Source organism: Lutra lutra, chromosome 3, assembly GCF_902655055.1.
Source record: "Lutra lutra chromosome 3, mLutLut1.2, whole genome shotgun sequence".
Taxonomy (NCBI): domain Eukaryota; kingdom Metazoa; phylum Chordata; class Mammalia; order Carnivora; family Mustelidae; genus Lutra; species Lutra lutra.
Window position 1 is genome coordinate 190,528,049 of NC_062280.1, and position 21,608 is coordinate 190,549,656.

Genomic DNA, 21,608 nt, shown 5'->3' on the forward strand with positions numbered 1-21,608 from the left:
GAGTGGGAGAGGGAGAAGCAGGCTTCCCGCTGAGCAGGGAGCCCAACGAAGGGCTCATTCCCAGGACTCTGGGATCGTGACCTGAGCCGAAGCCAGACGTTTAACAACTGAGCCACCCAGGTGCCCCAGATTTTTCTTTGTTAATATATAGAAATGCAACTAATTTTTGTGCACTGATTCTGTATCTTTCAACTTCACTAAATTTGTTTATTCTAACAGTATTCTTGTGGAAATCTTGGGGCTTTCTACATATAAGATAGTGTGAATAGAGATAATTTTACTTCTTCCTTTCCAATTTGGATATCTCTTATACTTTTACTTGTCTGATTATTTTAGGCAGGACTTCTAATATGTGTTGAATAGAAGTGGTAAAATTACAGGGCACCTGGGTGGCTCAGTGGGTTAAGCCTCTGCCTTTGGCTCAGGTAATGGTCCTGGGATTGAGCCCCACATTGGGCTCTCTGCTCAGCAAGGAGCCTGCTTTCTCCCCTCTCTCTGCCTGCCTCTCTGCCCACTCGAGATCTCTGTCAGATAAATAAACTCTTTAAAAAAAAAAAGTGGTAAAATTACAAGCATCCTTGTCTTGTTTCTGGTCCTAAAGGGGGAAACTTTGATTTTCATCTCTGAGTATGGGGCTTTTCGTATATGGCCCTTATTATATTGCGGTAGTTTCCTTCTATTCCTAGTTCAAATGTTTTTACCACAAACCGGTGTTGAATTTTGTCAAACTTTTTTCCTTTATTCTGTTAATGTGTATTACGTTGATTTTCCTAACGTTGAACCACCCCTGCATTCCTGGGTAAACTCCACTTGGTCGTGATATATTATCCTCTTCTATTGCTGAATTTTGTTTGCTAATAGGTTGTTTTGAATTTTTACATCAATTCACAGGGATATGAATCTGTGGTTTTGGTAACAGAGAATGCTGTCTCATTGAATGCGTTTGGAAGTGTTCCTTCCTCTTCTATTTTTGGGAAGATTTTGTGGAATTCACCAGTGAAGCCCTCTGGTTCTGTCTTTGTTTTTAAAGTGTCAAGTGGTGGGAGAGGGAGAATCGCAGGCATGACCCATGAGATCACGACCTGCGCTGAAACCAGGAGTCAGACACTTTAACCCACTGAGCCACCCAGGTGCCCCATGTTAAGAGGTTTTGATTACTAATTCAATCTCTTTTCTGCTTATGAGTTGCTTCAATTTTCTGTTTCATCACAGCTCATCTCGGTGGGGTGTGCTTCTAAGAATGATCCATTTCATCTGGCTTTCCGGTTTCTTGGCGTACAGCTATTTCTTGTAATTCTTTTTATTTCTATTAAATGGGCTGTAATGTCCCCTCTTTCATTTCTGACTTATTTGTATCTTTCTTAATAAATTGAACGTTTGCCAATTTTGCTGATTTTTCTCTGTTGTTCTTCTATATTTTATCTCTGCTCCAATCTCTATTTTTTCCTTCCTTTTGCTGGCTTTCAGTGCCATTTTTCTTCTGTTCTTTGTCTGACATGTTCACCCCATGTCCAGGGGCCACTGTGAGGGTCACGGCCAACAGGACATGTATAAAAGTCTATTACCTGGGCCAGATGTTCTCAGAACCCCAGCCAGGGCTAACCAACAACATGCCTGTGATTCACTCGGGTTGGGAGGGGTGGCACTGCCGCTCCGAAGCTCATTTGTTCCTTGTTTCAGTTGTGTCAGAGTCTCAGATAAAATACTAAGGTGAGCCGCTTGGGCTTTTCCAGAGGAAACCAAAGAGTGACCTTTGGAAGTGGTTCTGTCTCTGCTTTAATGTACAGGACATACCCCCAGGTCGGCCTCCTCTAGGAACTGATGGCCGACCAGGCCTGCCCTGTGGACCCAGCCCTTGTGGGGAACAAGGTCAGGCAGGGCAGCCTCCATGTTCATAGGTGGACATTGGAGATCGCAGTGCCCGGTAAGAGAAAAGAAATGCACGGTGACAGGCCTGAATCGAATCCCTGTCTCTACTGATTGCCCATGTGTCCGTGGCCTCAGCACCCAGTGAATGTCCTTTCCTCGGTTCTCCACCCCATCCCCTCCCTTTATCAAGCTCTTATAAAACGATTTACTAACTGATATGCCTCTCAGTGAAGCCTCTTAAAGAAATAAAACAATGAATATTCTGCATAATAAATGGGAGAGGGAAGCAGGCCATCTCAGTTACTGGTTGGGCCTTGATGATTTTTCAGAGCCAAGAAAGCCCAGGAAGCTGGTGCTACATCGAAATGAGCCTGGTTAGACCGCAGGCTGTGAACTTCAACTCGTGGAAAATCAGTCCAGTAGCTTTCTTCTGCGGAAGATAATTTCTTCTCATGAAAGAAAACCTGACAATAAACTTTTCTAGGAACTAATGCAGCCTGCTAGAATGACCAAATTATAATAGTCTACATTTCGTCTATTGAATTGTATCCTTTGCCACTTATGTAAGAAAAGAAAAAAGAATGAACATTTTGCATTTCTGGCTCCTTTCACAAGAAAAACATCATTGCCTTTCTGATTGTGTTTTGAACAAATACAGATCCTTAGGAAGAAACTCATCCCTGTGGGGACTGAGAAAGGATCAGAGTTAAGCACTAAAACAAGCAATTAATTCCCATTAGCGGATTAAGGCACTCATGTTCACTTTGAATCAGAAAAACAAATTGTGAATAAAATCGTGTACAACCAAGAGATGACTTGTCAAAGTTAATAAATGGGAGAACTGGAGGGCAGCCTGGAAGGCGCAGGAGAAGCTGAGCACCACAAGACACACCGGCGAGCGAACCGGTGGGGTTCTGTGCTCACGGGGTGAGATCTGCCATTCTCTTTAAATGCCACAGAACAGGTTCCGGTCTTCTGATGCTGTCTTCCCTCTAACGGACGCAGCCGAAGGAGAAGTCTAAAGTGTTTTCTACCCTGTTACGTCACCATCCCTACAATGCATGGATGTCCCTACAGAATTAATGAGAGAGACACGTGGGATGCTAACATTCAGCGTGGCCTATTTCACTCTGGGGCTCTCCAGCCGACTCTGAATGACCCCGAGCCCCGTCTCTGCCAGCGGCGTCGTCGGTGTGTCCAGGCTGAGCAGGAGGCCGCTGCCGTGTGGGGCTGTCAGCGCCTTCCCCTTGGAACTGAAAAGCCCAAAAACTGAACCCCAGTCCCAAACCCAACTGGTCGGGAGGACTGTGGACAGCCGGGGGTCAGCAGCGAGTGACAGGCTCAGAGAGTTTCACAAAGTTTGACTTCAGCAAAATGCGGCTCCTTCAGCACGGTCAGTATTTCGGAAAACAGAACCGCTGCTGGACGTGCCCCTCCGGCCGCCGCAGGAGCTGCCTGTCCCGTGCTTGGCACTTGTCAGGCTTCAGACACAGCCGGCCTATAGTTTCGTATTTCACTGCCGAAGCAGGAATTAGAAGTGATTACAAGTCATTTCCTAACTGTTGAATTTTTCCTGCTTCATCTTTTTCTTAGCCACCTGGTGGCAAGAGTGTAAAAGGCAGGGCTCAGCCGGAGCTGTACCACGCTAGTTCAGTCTGCAACCGACCCGCGCGCCGAGGCCGGTGCAGAAGCCCAGGCGACCCGGGAATAGGACGAAAAACGAGAAACGGCTCGTGCTGGCCGGGAGACGGAGCTGCAGAGGCCCCCGAGCACACCGGCTCGAACACGAGAACAGCCTCGCAGTAAAGGAGCCTCTGCAGACACCCCGTCCGGCGTGGATCAGAGTGTCACGATGCAGGGCAGTGTCGGTGAAGCTGTCACCTCGGGCGGTCGTCGCTGTGGCCAACATGATCTCCCGCGCTGTCGCACTGAGGCTGGGAGGGGCTGGGCTTCGGGGGCACGAGGGACCCGCGTGACCCGCGCCGCCCGCCAGCCCTGGGGACCCGCGTGTGCCGCCGCCGGCGGCAGCCGGGGTGACCTAGCGCGGCCGCGTGCAAGGACAGTGCACGGAGCGGCCCTTCCTTACCCCGTAGACCAGTCCCGCCTCTCCGGCGAGCGGCTGCTTCTGCCCTCCCTGGCCCAGCGTTGCTTCCCTGCACAAATCGGCCGGTGGCTGCTACAGTGACACGTCAGCTCCTCAGAAGTGTCTCGGAACTGGAGGAAACAGGTGAAAAAACAAAGGGCCTTGAACTCTGAGCGGAGCCGGCCTGCAGCTTCGCGTCCCGCCCGCTCGAGCGGCTGGTGGGCGGCCTGCCGGGGACAGCTCGGGCCCCATCCTGTGGCCGCTTTGATGCTGTCACTCTCCGGCTCAGGGGCTGCTTTACGGCCACGACGGGGGCTTCCTGCCGGGCGACCCTCGCCGGCCCCACTGACTGCCCCGGAAACGATTCCCCGAGCACCTTTCTTGCATGAATGGGCGGCGGCGCCTTTGACATCAAGAAGGGAGGGTCTCCGCTCCGCTGTCCCCTCCCACGCTGCCACTCAGGGGTCCGTGAGACAAGCGCTTTATGGTCCCTGATGCCACACGGGGTGCTCCGAGCGCTGTCTGGGTAACCGGCCATGCCAGGCGGCTTACAAAGAGATTCTTCGATGCCGGACCACGGTAAGGCAGTTCTTTTGCTGCCTTTAAAACAAAGTGACCCACGAGGGTGACAGGACCGTCCCCTCCCACCCCCAGGCCCTCTCTGAAAGTCTGGAAAGAAACAGCTGTAAAATCCCTGAACCGGGTCGGGGCAGGGGCTCCGGCGCCGGGCTGGATGGGAACGGGGAGGCCCGGCCCCACAGCCAGAGAGGGGCGCCTGCCGCCGCAGGTGGGGCGGGCGCGCGTGCCACCGGCAGGGCCGAGCCCGGGAAGAAGGTGCCGCGAGTCCTCACCACAAAGAGGCCCCCGTGGCTCGGGGGGTGGAACAGGAATGATGTTGCCTCGGGGAGCTGAGCGCTCAGGCCCCACTTACATTCTCAAGTTAACACTCAGTGGGACATCCCCGCACTCTCTAGGTTCTGCCCATTTCACAGGTGGGGAAACTGAGACAGAGTGACCTAACGGGTGCCCGGTTACAGCCGACAGAGCAGGTATGTTTGCCTTCACACCTTCCCGCCCTATGAAGGCTCCCCCCAGCTCCTGGAGGAGGCAGTCCCCTCCCTGCCTGCTGCCCTGAGCTGCCTGACAGGATCACCTCCCTGCTCCAGAGGGCCCGGGAGGCGGCGGCCGGGGCCCCGGCTCCACTCCGGGCTCCGCTTCTGTCCTCACCCAGAAGGCACCCGCAGGTGTCTACGCAGCGCGAGCACACGTCCCTGCAACGTGCCAGCGTGCAACGTGCCAGCGTGCAACATGCCAGCGTGCACCGTGGAATCAGTGCTCAGAAGCTGACAATTCTAACAGTTTTATCTTTGACCTTGTGTGTCCAGTGAAATCTGATGGGACGCTAGTGAACAGAGTGGCTCCGTGCAACCCCGCCGGCACACAGCCTTCTCAGTGTCCCAGGAGCACACACCCCGGGTCCCACCATGTGCGATTCGGCGAGACGTGGAGCGAGGACAAGGTAACATGTGACGTCGATGACCGGCTCGGCAGGGAGAAGCCCAACGCCACCGCCGGCAGACCCGGCTTGGAATGCAAGAGGGCGGCACACACATTTTCTGGAATGATTCACCTACATACTTAATGTGTGATTTTTCTTATGCGTAAAATTTTTTCTCAAAGAAAACTGAGCTAAAGAAAACAATGGAGATCATAGAAGGAACACAGTTTGCCGGCCTCTTGGTCTATAATTACTATTACCAGTTTATATTCTTACCTGAGTTCAACATGCTTCATGATCCCCAGTCAACAGCACCACCTTCCCATCTTTTATTTAGGATTTGGCCTACCTTAAACTTAGACACTTTCTGGAACCCAACCTGCAGTAAAATGAGGCCAACAGACTTCTCCATTGTTCTCTGAAGCAGCCCGAGGCGGTGCGGCCAAGGGTGTGGTGAGCTCTGAGGCTCGGCTCCTAGGATTCAGACTCGATTCAGACTCGGGCCTCTCCAGCTATCAGGACCCACCAGGGCCCGTCTACTTGGCCGCGGACCAAGCAGAGGTTTCCCACACTTGGCTTCTAAGAAACAGAGCAACTGATTTGCAGTGGCTCGTAGGATACGCTCGCAAGCCCGCTAGGGAAGAGTGCAGCTCTTACTGACGGCCGGCAGTGGCTCAAGATGTGTTCATCCTGCCGGGACAAGGTCAAGGAGAAAGAGCCAAGAATCTGTGCCGCGTCCCAACCTGACATCCATCCGCAGGGCATGGTGGAAGGGCTAAGAGGTCTGGCTAAGGGCAGGTAGCTGCCCCCTACCTTGTTTGCCCCCAAAGGTCATTGTTTCTCTCAGTGACAACTCAGGCCAAAAGCAATGGAGGGAAGGGGAATGACTCTCCTTCAGTGTTCCATCTGAAGGGTTTTGTTTTTCAGAAACATTTTAAGGCTGTATTAACAAGGTGGTGGGGCGCCTGGTGGCTCAGTGGGTTAAGCCTCTGCCTTCGGCTCAGGTCATGGTCTCGGTCCTGGGATCGAGCCCCGCATCGGGTCTCTGCTCAGCAGGGAGCCTGCTTCCTCCTCTCTCTGCCTGCCTCTCTGCCTACTTGTGATCTCTGTCAAATAAATAAAAATAAAATCTTAAAAAAACCCACAAAGTGGGTTTTATTTAACTGTTTTGCTTCCTTAGGTGAGACATGGGGAGCTTGGAAATACAACTTAAATTTAAGTCTGAAGCAACACAAAAGCACTATTACAAAATGTCATAGGAAGTCATTCCTCTTTAGGTGGTTTGCTAACTATTCTAGAAAGAAGAGAACACACACCTATTTAAACAACTCTTAGCCACTTTAGAAGTCAGGCCTACCCAAAAGTGAATAAAATTGTTTCGGATGCAGGTGAGGGGTCCTGGCTAGGCCTGAGCCCACACGCCCTGTATTTAAGGCAGCATTTCATAGCTCTGGACGAGCAAGCCTCCCAGAAGGAGCACTGGACAGGGAGCTGCGGTCAAAGCCAAGCCCTGCCGACTGTCAGAGGGACCTGCCTCACCCAGCCAGATGGGGCAAGGCCGCAGGGTTGGTAGTGGGGGACACGGGCATCCTGTGCCTACAGCCCTGGGACCCAGGACCCGCGGGACAGCCAGTCACAGGCCTCTTCAGTGACGCGGGACAGAATGAGCCGAAAGACTCTGAGATGACCGCCAGACACAGCTACGAAGCTCCAGAACACCACCTACGCTACCAAAGGAACCCCGAGTGTTCCTCAGGAACCACCAGCACACGTGCCCCCCCCACCCCGGCCCCCCACCTCACTGCTGTGTCTGGTGTGAGCCAGGACTGTGCGCCAACCCCAGGGCGCCCCCTGCTGGTCGGCACTGCCAGCCCGCGGGAGTCTGCAAAGATCCAAGCTCCGTTTCCAGGGCGCTCTGGAATTCAGGCCTCAAATCTTTGGGTAACAGATTCACCTTCCCAAGTAAACTTTTGTAAAGAATATTGTTAAAACCAGTTTAAATTCTCTCCAAAGCTGTTGGTTACCTGGAGGCGGTCCGATAGGCAAGAGGGAGGAAGGCAAACCAGAGGGGAGTGACCTGCCTGTCAGTGTGGGGAAGAACGACCCCATGTCCACACGGGAGGCACGGATCTCCATTTTTAGTTTTAAAGAAGAAATAAGCTTAAAAAAAAATAAAAGCAACGAAAATGAAGCCTAATGGGGTTTTTGATTAATTACCTGCCCCCCAAGCCTTCAGATCCTTCCAGTGCCTTATAACCCTCGTTCAACTCAAAACCATGGAGGGAGCAGCTAAAACTCTGAACTCCAGGAAAGAAGTGGGAAGAAACGAAGGCTGTGTTACTAAACGTGCTGCTAAATACTTGACGTAAAGTGGATCCATTTCCTCACGTTCCTGTGAGTCCTAAACACGCAGCTGCTCACTGTTCGCGGACGGCAGCCAGCATTCTTTGAGTCCAAAACTACTAGAAAAACATGTTGTGTTGGGACGACTGGGGCTTCAAGGGAACTGAATGCACTGAACTAATTGAATCCAACCCTTTCATATACAAAACCTCCACCAGAAATGGTTGTGGTTTTTTTTTTAAATCCTCCTTTAAAAGCCGCATTACCACGAGGCTCAGCGGACAGAAGCCAGCAGCTTTGAGGCCAAACACACCATTCTTCCTCTGGATTCATGACACCTTGGCCTCTCCAGTGCTCAGGGGTGGATCCCGGGACCCCAAATATTACTAAAAAGCACAATTTGGTCTATACTTGGCTTTTCAAAAGCACTTAAAAGCTAACACAGAGTCTATTCAGGGAAGAGCAAAATCCAGTGAGAATCTAAGATCTCCCTCGTTGCTGCTTCGTGGTTATCAGAGAACAGATAACTGCTCTGTTCCATTTAAATGGTTCTTCAAACATTTCTGAAACAACAGGACAATAGCTTTGTTTTTCCATTACTGGACTTTTTTTTTAGGTTTATAAATGTTCCTTCAATCATGAGAAGCAGAAGGACTCAGGGAAGCTACCACTGTGTTTACTCATTTTCCCAAACAGCCCAAGAATTTTAGTTTTCTGTCTGTAGGAACTTGGGCATTTTCCTTGCCCAAAAGGACTTTCGTATCTTTCATATATATAGAAACACCCAAGAAACATGTATATGTGAATAACAAAGACAAGAAAATGAGGTCTGCCTCCTCTCCGCCCTCCCCTATCCTGGAACTGCCTGTGGTCAGCAGCAGCAGGAACTATCTACCCCCCCGCCCCCCCCGGGGCTGAAGTAGCAGATGTCATCTGGTCTCTCAGGGGTCTCCCCAAAAAGGAAACAGGCAATCCCCCACTTCCTAAGGCCAGGCGTCACAAGTCACAAACGAAGGGTTAACGAGAGGCCTCGCTGCGGCGGCTGTGCCCCTCTCTGCCAGTGTCTTGAATGGGCCCCCACAGCCAGGACCCCTGGGCCCTGCTGTCCAGCGTGACCATGGCACGGAGGCAGCGGGGGCGGGGGAGGGACCCACTGGGCCACAGTGGCCCGAAGGAGCTGATCCTTCAAAATTCATGCCAGCTTGGCACTGTATTATGATAATGGTGCCTTCAACTATTTTTGAGTTAAGGAATTTCTCTCCCTGCCACTGTTCCCATCTTGGGATAAAGACAGTTCTTGGGAGCGCTGGTCCTTATCTCCCAGAGGGAGCAAGACTGACGCAGCCCAGGCGGACCACACCTCTCCCCAGGTGCTAAGCCGCCGAGGTACAGAAAAAGATGATGATGGGACACACTGGGGAGGCCAGTGAGACAGGCCCGGGGAAGCTGGGCGCCACGTGTCCGGAAGGAGAGTGACTCTCTGAACAGCAGAGTCTTGGAGGAGAAAAGGAAAGAGGTGGGCACAAGTCGGGGGATGGCTACGGGACGAACAGGCGGTCTGAACGGGGGGCATGGCCCGGGCACGTCTGGGAGCCAGAGCATGAGTGTGAGGCCAGGACCACGGGGAAGAGGCAAAGGAGGGAGCCTGGACCCAGGTTACACGAGCCCTAGCTCCCAGCCGTGATGGGGGGGGACTAAAGGTACGAAGCCGGGGGGAGACATGGTAAGATTTCGGTCTTAAAACATGATCCAATGCAGCTGCACGGCAGACTGCGTGACAGTATGTGACAGTATGTGCGGAAGCTGGGCCTGGCCTACCCCGCAACCCCGCCTGTGCGACCTGTGTGGCCGTGGGGTCTGAGCGCTCCCAGCCTGCGCTCGAGTGAACCCAGCTTGGTCTCAGATCAGGGTCCCTCGGCCCACAGCCCTCCACGACCTGCGCCTCTGCCGGTATGAGCGTACCCGGTGTGGGCCTGGACTCCAGACAGCAGTCCCGGCAACGGCAGCCCCCTGGGTTTCGGCTTGCCTGGACCAACGTCGCTCACGGTTTTAGTGGCAGGGCTGCAGAGACAAGCGGGGGCCTTGGGCGACCCCTGAGACAGTGGCTGGGGGTGCGCACCGCCTGTGGGAGGTTGTGCTGTTCAGCGGAGTTTGCAGAGGGGGAGCCTGGGTTCTGGACCACGCGGAGGGGAACGGTCTGAGGCGGAGGTCTGGGTGCGGACAGTTTGCTTTCCACTAAAACTCGGAAAAGCTGCACAAAGCCACCAAAGAACAAAAACCTCTGGGGGACAAAAGCCTGAAAAACCGGTTTCCACAGAGCCCAGCCCCTTGAGAGGGGCCTGGATGACTCAGCCCAAGCAGGACTGACTAAAAAACAACATGGCAGTCCCCTCCCCCTGAAGACAAGCCCAAAGAACAAGAGGACAACCACCATGGGGCCCTATAAAACTGTAAAATCCCAACATCATGGGGAAAACAATATATTAAGCTCCTGGAATTGCCCCCAAACCTGTTTACTTCATAGATACAACTTTTTTTCTTTTTAAGTTCCTTCTCACCATTCTTGTTCTTTTAATTTTTTTTAACCTACTTACCATTACAACTATAGATTTAATACAACATATTACACAATAACTTTTTAAACTTGAACTTTTTTCATATATATACCTGTGTTTTTCTTTTCTTTCTTTTTTATACATATAAGCTTCAAGGTAATCCTTTTTCCCTATCCAATACTACCCTTATATATAAACCAGTTTTAATTTCCCTGTATCTCTGGAAAGTTGAGTCCTTTAACAAAGACAACAAGATCCATCCAGGAAGAATTGAAATAGCCTTCCTCACTTATATCAAGGGTTTATAACCACTTTCCCATCTTATTTTTCTGTTGGTGTTTCTGTGTATTTGTTTTTGATTTTGTACTATATAAATCTTACTCTTGGGGTTCATTTTGGCTGGGCTTTTTTTTTTTCATGTCTTTTACTTTCATTGGTCTTTTTGATTGTTCATTTTTGTTTATGTACCTTATAAATCTTACTTTTGGGCTTATTTTGGCTGGATTTTCTCTTTTTCTCTCTCTTTTTTCTTTCTTCTTGGTGGTGACTTCCGATTGCTCCGAAACTTTCCAGGGTGCACCTTGCCTAGATCATGGTTGATATATTCAGCTACACATCCCCTTAACCACCTCTCACCAAAATGATTAGGAGGAGGAACACCCAACAGAGGAAAAATTCGGAGACTGTGCCCTCTACCACAGAACTATTGGATATGGACATAAACAGTATGTCGGAAAGGGAATTCAGGGTTACAATTATCCAGGCAATGGCTAGGCTGGAGAAGACCATTAGTAGCAACACAGGAACTCTAAGGGTAGAAGTGAGGACTGATCTGGCAATACTAAAAAATGCTATCAATGAGATCCAATCTAATCTAAATACTCTAAACAGCTAGGGTAACAGAGGCAGAAGATCGAATTAGTGATCTAGGAGACAAACTGATAGAGAAGAAGGATCAGGAGGAGGCCTGGAACAAACAGCTTGGAAGCCATGAAAACAGAATTAGGGAAATAAATGATGCCATAAAATGTTCCAACGTCAGAATTATTGGGATCCCTGAGCGGGTGGAGAAAGAGAGAAGACTAGAAGATATAGTTGAGCAAATTCTGGGTAAAAATTTCCCTAATCTGGACCCTGCAATTGCACTACTGGGTATTTACACCAAAGATACAGATGTAGTGAAAAGAAGGGCCATATGTACCTCAATGTTTATAGCAGCAATGGCCACAGTCACCAAACTGTGGAAAGAACCAAGATACCCTTCAACAGACAAATGGATAAAGAAGATGTGGTCCAGGGGCACCTGGGTGGCTCAGTGGGTTAAGCTGCTGCCTTCGGCTCAGGTCATGATCTCAGAGTCCTGGGATCGAGCCCCGCATCGGGCTCTCTGCTCAGCGGGGAGCCTGCTTCCTGCTCTCTCTCTGCCTGCCTCTCTGCCTGCTTGTGACCTCTCTGTCAAATAAATAAAATCTTTAAAAAAAAAAAAAGATGTGGTCCATATATACAAAGAGTATGATGCCTCCATCAGAAAGGATGTATCAACATGGATGGGACTGCAAGAGATTATGCTGAGTGAAATAAGTCAAGCAGAGAGAGTCAATTATCATATGGTTTCACTTACTTGTGGAGCATAAGGAATAATACGGAGGACATTGGGAGATGGAGAGGAGAAGTGAGTTGGGGGAAATCGGAGGGGGAGACAAACCACGAGAGACTGTGGACTCTGAGAAACAAACTGAGGGTTTTGGAGGGGAGGGGATGGGGGTTGGGTGAGTCTGGTGGTGGGTATTAAGGAGGGCACGTATTGCGTGGAGCACTGGGTGTGGTGCATAAACAATGAATTTTGGCTCACTGAAAAAAAATAAAATTAAATTTAAAAAAATTTCCCTAATCTGGGAAACAGAACAAGTGTTCATGTCCTAGAGGCAGAAAGGACAACCCTCAAGATCAATGAATCTAGAAAGACATCTAGACACTTATTTTTTAAAATTATTTTTATTAACATATAATGTATTTTCTGCCGCAGGGGTACAGGTTTGTGAATCATCAGGCTTACACACTTCACAGCACTCACCATATCACATACCTCCCCAATGTCCATAACCAACCACCCTTTCCACAGTACATCCAGACACTTAATTGTGAAATTCTTGAATCATAATTTTAGACAAGAGGTCTTAAGGGCAGCTAGGGGGAAGAGATTCCTTATGTACAGAGGAAGGACCATCAGAATAATGTCAGACCTGTCCACAGAAACCTGGCAAGCCAGAAAGGGCTGGTAAGACACATTCAAGGCACTAAATGAGAAGAACATGTAGCCAAGAATACTTTATCCAGCAAGGCTGACATTCAAAATTGATGGAAAGATAAAAAGCTTCCAAGACCGCCAAGGTTTAAAAGAGTATGTGACCACCAAGCTGGCACTACAAGAAATATTAAGGGGGGAGGGGTGTTCTAGAAAAGAAGAAAGAACCCAAGAGTGACACAGAACAGAAATTTACAGAGACAATTCATAGAAACAAGGACTTCTCAGGCAACATGATGTCAATAAAAACTTATCTTTCATAAATCACTCTCAATGTGAATGGCCTAAATGCTCCCATAAAATGGCACAGGGTTGCAGACTGGATAAAATGATAGGAACTGTCCATATGCTGTCTACAAGAGACACATTTGAATCCTAAAGATACATCCAGACTGAAAGTGAAGGGATGGAGAACCATCTTTCATGCTGATGGGCCTCAAAAGAAAGCTGGGGTATGATTTTCATATCAGATAAATTAGATTTTAAGCTAAAGACTGTAGTCAGATACAGAAGAACACTACATTATTCTTAAAGGGTCTATCCACCAAGAAGATCTAACAATTGTAAATATTTATGCCCCCAATATGGGAGCAGCCTACTACATAAGCCAACTGTTAATCAAAATAAAGAGTCATATTGATACGAATACATTAATTGTAGGGGATCTTAACATACCACTCTCAGTAATAGACAGATTATCTTAGCAGAAAATCAAAAAAGAAATAAGAGTTTTGAATGACCCATTGGACCAGATGGACCTCATAGATATATACAGAACATTCCACCCTAAAACAACAGAATACTCATTCTTCTCAAGCACACATGGAACTTTCTCTGGATTAGACCACATACTGGGTCACAAATCAGGACTCAACTGATACCAAAAGACTGAGACTATTCCCTGCATATTCTCAGACCACAGTGCTTTGAAACTGGAGCTCAACCACAAGAAAAAGTTTGGAAGGAATACAAACACCTGAAGTTAAAGACCATCCTGCTCAAGAATGTTTGGATCAACCTGGAAATCAAAGAAGAGCTTAAACAATTCATGGAAACCAATGAGAATGAAGACATATTGGTCCCAAACCTATGGGATATGGCAAAGGTGGTCCTAAGGGGGAAATACATAGCCATCCAAGCCTCACTCAAAAAAAAAATTGAAAAATCCCGAATACACCAGCTCTCATTATACCTTAAAGAACTGGAGAATCGGGGTGCCTGGGTGATTCAGTGTGTTAAAGCCTCTGCCTTTGGCTCAGGTCATGATCTCAGGGTACTGGGATCGAGCCCCACATCGGGCTCTCTGCTCAGCCAGGGAGCCTGCTTCCTCCTCTGTCTCTCTCTCTTTCTCTCTCTGCCTGCCTCTCTGCCTACTTGTGATCTCTATATGTTAAATAAATAAATAAAATCTTAAAAAAAAAAAAAAAACACGGGAGAATCAACAACAAATTAAGCCAACCCCACACACAAGAAGGGAAATAATCAAGATTAGAGCAGAGATCAGTGAGTTAGAAACTAGAAATACAGTAGAACATATCAATGAAACTAGAAGCTGGTTCTTTGAAAGAATCAATAATATTGATAAACCACTGGCCAAATTAATTCAAAAGAAAAGAGAGAGGACCCAAATTAATAAAATTATGAACGAAAGGGGAGCGATCACAACCAACACCAAGGAAATAGAAACAATAATCAGAAATTATTATCAATAGCTATATGCCAATAAGTTAAGCAACCTTGAAGAAATGGATGCATTCCTGGAAATCTATAAACTTCCAAGACTGAAACAGGAAGAAATTGACAATCTGAATAGACCAATATCTAGTAACAAGATTGAAGCAGTGATCAAAAACCTCCCAAAAACAAGAGTGAAGGACCTGACGGATTCCCTGGGGAATTCTACCAAACATTCAAAGAAGAAATAATACCTATTCTCCTGAAGCTGTTTCAAAAAACAGAAACAGAAGGAAAACTTCCAGACTCTTTCTATGAACCTACCATTACCCTGACCCCCAAACCAGGCAAAGACCCCATCAAAAAGAATTTCAGACCAATATCCCTGATGAATATGAATGCCAAGATTCTCAACAAGATCTTAGCTAATAGGATCCAACAGTACATTAAAAAGATTATCCACCATGACCAGGTGGGAATTATCCCTGGGATGCAAGGGTGATTCAACATTCACAAATCAATCGATATGATAGAACAAATCAATTAGAGAAGAGAGAAGAACCATGTGGTCCTCTCAATTGATGCAGAAAAAGCATTTGACAAGATACAGCATCCGTTCCTGATTAAAACTCTTCAAAGTATAGGGATAGAGGGAACATTCCTCAACTTCATAAAAATCTATCTATGAAAAACTCACAGCAAACATCATCCTCAATGGGGAAAAGCTAACAGCCTTCCTTTTGAGATCAAGAACACGACAAGGATGTCCACTCTCGCCACTATTGTTCAACATAGTACTAGAAGTCCTAGCCACAGCAATGAGACAACAAAAAGAAATAAAAGGTATTCGAATTGGCAAAGAAGAAGTCAAACTCTCTCTCTCTGCAGATGACATGATACTTTATATGGAAAACCCAAAAGACTCCACCCTCAAACTACTAGAACTCATATAGGAATTCAGTAATGTGGCAGCATACAAAATCAATGTACAAGGGGCGCCTGGGTGGCTCAGTGGGTTAAAGCCTCTGCCTTTGGCTCAGGTCATGATCCCAGGGTACTGGGATTGAGCCCCGCATCGGGCTCTCTGCTCAGCAGGGAGCCTGCTTCCTCCTCGCTCTGCCTGCCTCTCTGCCTACTTGTGATCTCTGTCTGTCAAATAAATAAAATAAAATCTTAAAAAAAAAAATTAGCAGGTATTTGGGGCACCTGGGTGGCTCAGTGGGTTAAGCCTCTGCCTTCAGCTCAGGTCATGATCTCAGGGTCCTAGGATCGAGCCCCACGTCAGGCTCTCTGCGCCACAGGGAGCCTGCTTCCTCCTCTCTCTCTCTCTCTGCCTACCTCTCTGCCTACTTGTGATCTCTCTCTGTCAAATAAATAAATAAAATCTTTAAAAAAAAAATCAATGTACAGAAACCAGTTGCTTTCTTATACAGTAACAATGAAAATAGAGAAAGGGAAATTAGAGAATCAATTCCATTTACTATAGCACCAAGAACCATAAGATACCTTGGAATAAATCTAACTAAAGAGGTAAAGGAACTAGAGGTAAAGTACTAGAGGAACTACAGAACACTCATGAAAGAAATTGAAGAAGACATAGAAAAAGATGGAAAAGCATTCCATGCTCATGGATCGAAAGAACAAACATCATTAAAATGTCTATACTGGGGATGCCTGGTCATCAGTTGGTTAAGTTGGTCAACCATCAGTTGGTTAAGCAGCTGCCTTCGGCTCAGGTCATGATCCCAGCATCCTGGGATCGAGTCCCACCATCGGGCTCCTTGCTCATCAGGGAGCCTGCTTCTCCCTCTGCCTCTGCCTGCCATTCTGTCTGCCTGTGCTTGCTCTCTCTCCCTCTCTCTCTCTCTGACAAATAAATAAATAAAATCTTAAAAAAAAAAAATGTCTATACTGCCCAGAGCAATCTATACTTTCAATGCCAACCTGATCAAAATTCCCCCGGCATTTTTCAAAGTGCTGGAACAAACAATCTTAAAATTGTATGGAACCAGAAAAGACCCCAATTGCTACGGAAATGTTGAAAAAGAAAAACAAAGCTGGGGGCATCATGATGCCTGATTTCAAGCTTTGCTACAAAGCTGTGATCACCAAGACAGCATGGTACTGGCACAAAAACAGACACATACACCAGTGGAACAGAGTAGAGAGTCCAGATATGGATCCGCAACTCTATGGTCAAATAATATATATATTTTTTAAATTTTATTATTTGAGAGAGAGAGAATGTGAGAGTGGAGAGGTCAGAGGGAGAGCAGACTCCCTGCCAAGCAGGGAGCCCGATGTGGGACTCGATCCTGGGACTCCAGGATCATGACCTGAGGCGAAGGCAGTCGCTTAACCAACTGAGCCACCCAGGCGCCCCTATGGTCAAATAATCTTTGACAAAAGAGGAAAAAATACCTGTTTTGTGAAAAAAGGACAGTCTCTTCAATAAATGGTGCTGGGAAAATTCGACAGCTACATATGGAAGAATGAAACTTGACCATTCTCCTACACTATACACAAAGATAAACTTGAAATGGATAAAAGATCTCAACATGAGGCAGGAATCTATCAAAATCGTAGAGGAGAACATAAGCAGTAACCTCTTCGACATCAGCCATAGCAATCTCTTTCAAGACATGTCTCCAAAGGCAAAGGAAACAAGAATGAAAATGAACTTTTGGGACTTCATCAAGATCAAAAGCTTCTGCACAGCAAAGGAAACAGTCAACAAACAAAGAGGCAACCCACAGAATGGGAGAAAATATTTGCAAATGACACTACAGACAAGGGGCTGATATCCAAGATCTATAAAGAACTCCTCAAACTCAACACCCAAAAAACAGATAATCACGTCAAAAAATGGGCAGAAGACATGAACAGACATTTCTCCAAAGAAGACATACAAATGGCTAACAGACACATGAGAAAATGTTCACCATCATTAGCCATCAGGGAAATTCAAATCAAAACCACATTGAGGGGCACCTGGATGGCTCAGTGGGTTAAAGCCTCTGCCTTCAGCTCAGGTCATGATTTCAGGGTCCTGGGATCAAGCCCCACATCGAGCTCTCTGCTCAGTGGGGAGCCTGCTTCCTCCTCTCTCTCTGCCTGCCTCTCTGCCTGCTCGTGACCTCTCTCTCTCAAATAAATAATACAATCTTAAAAAAAAAAAAACACACTTTAAAAAAAAACCACATTGAGATACCATCTTACACCAGTTAGAATGGCCAAAATTAACAAGACAAGAAACAAGTGTTGGAGAGGATGTGGAGAAAGGGGAACCCCCTTACACTGTTGGTGGGAATGTAAGTCGGTGCAGCCGACTTTGGAAAACAGTGTGGAGATTCCCTAAATTAAAAATAGAGCTGGGGCGCCTGGGTGGCTCAGTGGGTTAGGCCTCTGCCTTTGGCTCAGGTCATGATTGCAGGGTGCTGGGATTGAGCCCTGCATTAGGCTCTCTGCTCAGCAGGGAGCCTGCTTCCCCCTATCTCTGCCTGCCTCTCTGCCTACTTGTGATCTCTCTCTCTCTCTCTGTGTCAAATAGATAGGTAGAATCTTTGAAAAAAAAAAATCCTTTCATTATTAAAAAAAAAAATAATAAAGCAATTGCACTACTGGGTATTTACCCCAAAGATACAGGTGCAGTGAAAAGAAGGGCCATCTGTACCCCAATGTTCATAGCAGCAATGGCCACAAACAGCAAACTGTGGAAAGAGCCAAGATGCCCTTCAACAGATGAATGGATAAAGAGGATATGGCTCATATATACAATGGGATATTATGCATCCATCAGAAAGAATGAATACCCAACTTTTATATCAACATGGACAGGACTAGAGGAGATTATGCTGAATTAAAGAGAAAGTCAATTATGATATGGTTTCACCTACTTGTGGAGCATAAGGAATAACATGGAGGACATTAGGAGAAGGAGGGGAAAAGTGAATTGGGGGAAATCAGAGAGGGAGATGAACCATGAGAGACTGTGGACTCTAAGAAACAAACTGAGGGTTTTGGAGGGGAGGGGGTTGGGCGGGTTGGGTAAGCCTGGTGGTGGGTATTAAGGAGGCACATCTTGCATGGAGCACTAGGTATGGTGCATAATCAATGAATCTTGGAACAATAAAAATAACATTAAATTTTTAAAAAGATAAGGAAATAAAAAACATTATTAATACAAATAATAAGAATGTTCAGGATTTATGAGAGAAAAAATGAAAACAGTGCTTCAAATAAAAAAAATCATCAAATGATATACCACATTAATAAAATGAAAGTTAAAACCATAAGATCATCTCAGTAGAGGCATAAAAAGCATTTGACAAAATATCCTTTCATGATAAAAACTCTCAAAGGAACAGAGGAACATACCTCAACATAATAAAGGTCATATATGACAAACCTACAGCTGACATCATACTCAACAGTGAAAAACCAAACGCTTTTCCTCTAAGATCAGGAACAAGACAAGGATGTTCACTCTCACTAGTCTTATTCAAAATACTACTAGAAGTCCTGACCAGAGCTATCAGGAAAATGAAGAAATAAAAGGCAGCCATATTGAAGAGGAAGAAGTAAAACTGTCTTTGTTTGAAGATTATATTATCTGATAATCTTTGTTTGCAAATTATGTAGACTCCTACAGAATCTTCTAAAACTGTTAACACTAATCAAGAAGTTTAGCTAAGCTTCAGGGTACAAAATCAACAAACAGAAATTGATTGTATTCTTTTTTTTAAAATTAAAAAAATTTTTTAATGATTTTATTTATTTATTTGAGAGAGAGAGATCAAGCATGAGAGGAGAGAGATCAGCGGGAGAAGCAGACTCCCTGCTGAGCAGGGAGTCTGATGTGGGACTCGATCCCAGGACTCCAGGATCATGACCTGAGCTGAAGGCAGTCGCTTAACCAACTGAGCCACCCAGGCGCCCCAATTGATTGTATATTCTATACAATAATGACAAAATACCTGAAAAAGAAATTAAGAAAACAATCCCAGTCACAAAAGCACCAAAAATAATAAAATACCTAGGAATAAATTTAATCAAGTAGGTAAAAGATCAGTACACTGGAAACCATAATACCTTGATGACAAAAATGGAAGACATGAATAAATGGGAAAATATCCCATGTTCATGGATCAGAAGCATTAATATTGTTGAAATGTCCATATTACCCAAAGCTATGTATAGATTCAGTGCAACCCTTATCAAAATCCCAATGGCATTTTTCACAGAAATATAAAAGACAATCCTAAAACTTGTATGGAACCACAAAAGTCCCTAAATAGACGAAGCCATCCTGAGGAAGAAGAACTGAGAAAGAAGCTGGAGGCATCATGCTTCCTGATTTAAAACTATACTAGAAAGCTATAGTAATTAAAATAGTATGACCGTGGCATAAAAACAGACACATGGACAATGGAACAGAATTGAGAGCCCAGAAATAAACCCCGGCATATACAGTCAGCAAGCATTGGACGTGGAGCCAAGAATACACAATGGGAAACAGAGAGTCTCTTCAATGAATGGTGTCAGGAAAACTGAACAGCCAGATGCAGAAAAATAAAATTGAATACTCATCTTATACCACACATAAAAATGAACTTGAAATGGATTAGAGATTTAAAATAAGACCTGAAACTTAAATTCCTGCAAGAAAACACAGGGGGAAAGCTCCTTGACATTGGTCTTGACAGCAAGTTTTTAGATGTGACACTAAGAGCACAAGGAACAAAAACAAAAATTGGTGAGACTACTTTAAACTAAAGAGCTTCTGTACAGCAAAAGAAACAACAGAATGAAAAGGCAACCTATTGAATGGAACAAAATATTTGTAAACCATATATCTGACAGAGGGTTAATATTCAAAATATATTTGAAAAAACTTCTACAACTCAATAATGAAAAAAACAAAAACAATCTAATTAAAACATGAGCAGAGAAACTGAACAGACATTTTTCCAAAGAGATACAAATGGCCAACAGGTACATGAAAAGAGGCTCAACATTGGGGAAATGTAAATCAAAACTACAATGTGATATCACCTCCCACCTGTTAGGATAACAGGTAAGACTAAGAAAGCCAGACTTGCAGTGACAGAGAGTAAGTAGCATGGGAATTGCCAGGTGCTGCGGCTGGGGAAAATGGGGAGATGTTGCTCAAAGGGTACAAACTCCTAGTTAGAAGAGGAACACGTTCTGGGACTCTGATGCAGAGCATTGTGAATACAGTATACAATACTGTGCTACATACTAGACAGTTAATATAAATAGATCTTAAATGTCACCACAAAAAAGAAATGATGGGGTGCCTGGCTGGCTCAGTTGGTAGAACATGCAACTCTTGATCTCAGGGTTCTGAGTTCAAGCCCCATGATCAGTGTAGTGATTACTTAAATAAAACTTTAAAAAAAATCATAAATGTGACATGAGAAAGATATTAGCTGACACTATGGTAGAAATCATATTGCAATAGAGAAATGTATCAGATCAATGCACACTATTTTAAACTTCTACAACAATTAGATCTCAACAAAGCTGGAAAAAGATCAATGGAATATTCTTTTTGGAGTAATGGAAATGTTGTGGAATCGTGCACTTCGATATGGTGATTTTTACACAATATGTAATATTTACATCTCAATAAAAAATAACTGCTTAATAAATATTAGTGGAACAGAATAGCGAACCTAGATGTAGACCCACAGTTTGATAAATGTACTAAGGTCATTCAAGAAAGAACAGTCTTAAAACAAATAGTTGGGTAATGGGACACCTGTGCGCACACACACACACACAAATGAAGTAAAACTTTTATCTCATTCCATATACTTAAATTAACTCAAAGTGTATACAACTGTAAGGACTAAAATTCTAGAAGAAAAGCTTTAACTAGGCCACAAAACATACAGATAATAAACAAAGAACATGGCTAAGTCGGACTTCATCAAAACCAAAAACTTCTGCTCTCAAAAGGCTCTGAAGATTAAATGGAAAAGCAAACTCCGACTGGGGAAAATATCTCCAAAACACACACCGGTAGACCTTGGAGATCTGGTGGGTTCAACTCCAGAGCACTGCAATTAAGCAAACATCACGACAAAGCCAGTCAAATGAAATTTTTGGTTTCCCAGTGCATATAAAGGTTAGGTTTATACTGTAGTCTATTAAGTGTGCAATAGCATTATGAATAAAAAAAAACTGTACACACGTTAATTTAAAAATACTTCATTACTAAAAAATGCTAGCCACCTGAGCTTTCAGTGAGATATA

The 21,608-nt window shown here is 45.5% G+C and overlaps 1 protein-coding gene and 1 pseudogene across 3 annotated transcripts in view; both read right to left on the reverse strand.

Moving 5' to 3' along the window:
• Positions 1-21,608, reverse strand: part of GGACT (gamma-glutamylamine cyclotransferase) — a 55,726-nt gene that overhangs the window by 9,763 nt on the left and 24,355 nt on the right. The window contains exon 1 of one of the 3 annotated variants that reach the window (XM_047720330.1): positions 3,956-4,083. The exons of the other annotated variants lie outside the window; for them this stretch is intronic. The gene's annotated coding sequence lies outside the window, so the exon portion shown is untranslated. Of the gene's footprint in view, positions 1-3,955; positions 4,084-21,608 lie in introns of those variants that run through there. 3 annotated transcript variants of the gene reach the window in all.
• LOC125094794 (uncharacterized) lies at positions 8,040-9,834 on the reverse strand (annotated as a pseudogene).